General features: G+C 38.1%; 1 long non-coding RNA gene across 1 annotated transcript in view; it reads left to right on the top strand.

The window, feature by feature from the left end:
• LOC113236151 overlaps nt 1–1,821 on the top strand; it is a 9,037-nt gene extending 7,216 nt beyond the window's left edge. Inside the window, exons 2-3 of the long non-coding RNA XR_003310915.1 lie at nt 403–593; nt 1,708–1,821. This is a non-coding gene — a long non-coding RNA (uncharacterized LOC113236151). The remainder of the gene's footprint in view (nt 1–402; nt 594–1,707) is intronic.
• The last annotated feature ends 2,574 nt before the right edge of the window (nt 1,822–4,395 follow it).

Raw genomic sequence — 4,395 nt, 5'->3', positions numbered from 1 at the left:
ACACACACACACACACACACACACAAACACGATAATTTTTTTCACAAAATTATTATGTAAAGTAGTTAGTTACTTTATTTGAACACAGCGGTTTTCTTGTAAAATTTCGAGGTAAGTTTGTTTGTTTTTTAGCGTGAAAATGTTTAGGAATCTTGTTTTCATACCATGTACTAATCAGTGCATATCCTCAATTGTACTATATATTTTTTCCAAAGTTATTGATTCTGCACTCACTACTATGCGGGATCAACCAAAGCCATTTGAGGTAGTATGTCTATACTTAGGCGACGACTAGACACCTTTCGTGTTTGAATTGTCAAGTACCCAACACTACTTCCGACTGAGAATATGATCTTTAGTGGAATACCATTAACATACCACTAATGTTATTTCAATTTTCAGGGGACTTCGTGGACGAATGGCCCTTAATGAGCTCACCATGGCCCATATTATTAATTATAATCTCGTACCTCTTCTTCGTCCTTAAACTTGGCCCATTATACATGAAGGACAAACAACCGTACAACCTAAAAAACATTATCTTGCTTTATAACATCGCACAAATTATAGTTTCCTTCTCCATTGTTTTATATGTAAGTTTTAAATAAGAAATTTTAATAACTATAACCAAAAACCAGCCTTAACAAAAAAGAACCATCGAAATCGGTTCACAAAATGTCATAGTAAGTAATCGCTTAACACATATGTCCAAAAAAATAGAATCGAGAAACTTTTTTGAAGTCGGTTAAAAAATTGATTTTTGTAGACGAGAATATTGCAAGTTTTTTTTTTTTGCTATGCCGTAGTAAATATAATTTACATAATTTTGTCGAATATCAAGTAAATTATTCGACGAAAGGTTTATGAACAAACAACATTCTGTAAATTGTGTTTTTAACTAGTGACAAATCACCCTACTTTGTTTAATTTGTCCGAAAATACGTCACAAATTCTTTTGTTACACCATTTAAGGTTTCAGTGTTTGGACTAGCGCAAGTAAAATAAATATTCATATGACTGAGATCCCTACAACTAACCGGGAAAGACCTTATGGTTCTTAAACAGCTGAACAGAAGTTTATCCAACATAGTTAAAACTCTATCCATTTTATTAAACTTCAAACAAAAAAAACGCTCTATCAAATCTGTCCATCCGTTTGAGAGCTACACACATTGTTTATTTATTAAAAGCTTACAGTACAATGTATACAGTACCAAAGCTCTTACAAGTCAAACTGATTAAAGAAAAAAAAAGAAAATGAGACATCGAAACAAAATTATAAGTACATAGTGCTCCTCCTTGCTTTGTTAGGCTCTTTCAAAGTGCAGGCGCGGGCGCGGCGGCGGATGTGGGCGCGCGGGTCTTGGCGTCTTCCCTTTCACAGTGCCGAAGCGGCTACGAGTAAATCCACACTTTGAAATCGCAAACAGACGCTAGACCAAGCACTGTGAAAGGTCCGGGCAGACCGAGCCAATATCTACCCGCGCGATTAGATCTATTGGAGACGCCAAGACCCGCGCACCGCGCCCGCCGCCGCGCCCGCGCTTGTTCTTTGAAAGGCTTGATTCATATCGCCGAGACGCAAGAAGCGGCTTACGCGAGAGCGACATTAAGCGCGAATATCTCTATGCCGCACTTTATGTCACTCTCGCGCTGTCGCACCCTGTCGTGCTAACCCTACTGAAACTGTATGAACTATATTTTCAGATACTCTCCATCATAATCAACATGGGAATACTGGAAAGGAATACTTGTGTTTTGCATTCCAGTACAGGTCTATATATGGTAAGAAAGCTACAATAGATAAATAAATAGGTACATAGTCTTTCTATAACTCTCGCCAAATTCGATATAGAATGTTTAATGACAAAACGTCGTTGACAACCAATGATGGCAGGTGTAAAGAACATTTTTTGTTCATGCTTATTATTTAGGTTAGCTCTACCACAGCCTGTTCGTGTCAGTGAAATTTAAATAGGTAAGTATATAATTTGGTTATGTAGAAGCAATACTTACTAGCGTATAAAGTTGTTTGACTTATAAATAAAACAATTAAGGTTTTGATACTTATTAATACCTACTGCTAGATAATGGTAGGTAAAAAGAAAGAAAATTGTATGATTTAATTTTTTGTATATATATTACATATCTCAATCAGCATCAATTTCCGATTCTAAACTTGAATTACTACTCGAATTATAAATGTTTGCAATCTCTCCCTTGAAATAAAAAAATAATTAAGGGTCATTAAGGGTGATACGTTTTATAAATAATATTGACTGGTAATTTTATGTTGGTTTGAAATAACTTACTAGTGATTTTTAAGTTCTAAATGACAAAATTCATCACGGACTTAACTTCAAGATTAGATTAAGCTAATATCGGGGAAAAATATTGAAATTGTGGTAACTGTAAAACAGTCAGAGGTCTAAATCGCAAAAATTATAATGTTTTTGTTCCTTCACACTTTTCTACATCAAATTTGGCTAGAGTGGAATAGAATCGCACCTTATGTATAATAAGGCCATGTTAACAAAGTGAGAACTTTTCTGGATATAGACTTAAATGATTTTACGAATTAAATTATTCAATAAATGTTTTGGGAAATTCCAAATTAGACGCTTCTTCTTCTTCTTCTTCTTCTGATCGTATCGATGACATACATTATACTATTGTGGCCCAGAACTCAGCCACGTCGACCGCGTCACCAGTAGCTGCCATTAAATCCTCAAGCGTGCAGGTATTAGGGCACGCAAGCCACGATATGAGGTGGGCCATCGTTTGAGTCGCACCGCACAAGCAGTCCAGGTTAGAAATTGTCCTTGCTCCAACCAACCTGAGTTCGAAGCCTATTCAAAGACGTCCAGATCGGCTATGGCAATTCATGTCCAGGAGGGAGACTCTCAGAAGGCGGGACAAACGTAGATGGTAGTCTGTCGCGTCAAAGGTTGCACCTCGCCTGAGCCAGCTCAATGCTCATAGGATCGACACATTTAACAAAACTTTTCCGGCTCCTCAGTCTCTGTGGCACTGTGAAGTGATCATGCAAAAGGTGCCGAGTGTCGATGGTCATTTTTGCTCTTTCCCAAGAATTAGACGATTATACAACGACGAATACTGATATACAATCCGAATAATGTAAAAAAAATCGCCTCTAAACATAAAAATATCACAAATAAGAAAAAAAATCTCTCTTCATTTGGGCTACTCTACGAAACAGCTGAGCGCTAGGAAATTGTACTCCCGCGCTACCAGCGCATGTGAAGCCTTCCTACTTAAACAGCACTATTTAAAATAATTCAATTTTCCCTTCGTACCTTGATCCTTGCTTGGGACAGACAAAATTGAGTCCTAACATCAATGTGCAGGTTGGAGCACGCCAACTAAGGAACATTTCGCGGTACATGTTCCCAGCACGACTAATACCATCATTTGCATAACAAACCATAACGTAACACCGAATCATGCCCCACGTCACTGCACTACACAAGCTACACAGTGAATATACCGATATACCACTCAAAACTAGTCGAAACAAATACGCGCCGTCCCGTCTAACACAAGAGCGCAAGCGAAGTAACCGGGCGGTAGCGGGTGGCCAGCGCTTCAACAAGCGGGGGCGGGGGTGCTAAACGCGTGGGAAACCGTGGGCATAGGCCGGTGAGGGTAGCGAGCACTCGCTGTATGTTCGATTGACGCGGTAACTCGCGTGTAATACTCTTATTACAAAATATTAGAGGCAGTATTTTCCTTAGTGAAAATTATTTAATAATAAGGTAGTGTTTTTTTACATATTCGGTATGGGTATCAGCTACACATTCGCCTCTCGCAACATTTATCTCGTTCAACCTGTCACCCTGTAGAAGCGCTGCAGTATGGACTGCGACTCTGCGACATATGGAGTGCGACTGTGGTATGGCAGCTGCGTGTACGTTTACTTCACCTCTGCGATTGCTTCATATATATTGTATGAAAATTAGAGGTGGGGCGGCTGATGCGCCACAGACCCACCTCTGCAGCACTGCCCTGCTATTACCTGGCTTAAATCACTAAATTTAAAAATAAATAATTCTAAAACAAAATATATGCAGTTTGGTCATTACAAAAAAAAATACTTAGATATGCACATAACTTATGAAAATGACGTTATTGATGAGGTAAACGATACTAAATTTCTTGGTATTACTATAGATAAACATTTAAATTGGAAACATCACATAGATGTGCTAAATAACAACTTGGTAGTTATTGCTACGCTTTATCTGTATCGGTCGATGTAGCGTCGGTTGAAGTTGCAAAAAACACATATTACGGGAACGTATACCCATTATTAATGTATGGTGTAATTTTTTGGGGAAACTCTGTCAATGTGGTTAAAATATTCACAATACAAAA

Source organism: Hyposmocoma kahamanoa, unplaced genomic scaffold (genome assembly GCF_003589595.1).
Source record: "Hyposmocoma kahamanoa isolate Upper Pololo Valley unplaced genomic scaffold, ASM358959v1 89, whole genome shotgun sequence".
NCBI classification, from domain to species: Eukaryota; Metazoa; Arthropoda; class Insecta; order Lepidoptera; family Cosmopterigidae; genus Hyposmocoma; species Hyposmocoma kahamanoa.
This window is presented reverse-complemented; position numbering and strand designations above follow the sequence as displayed.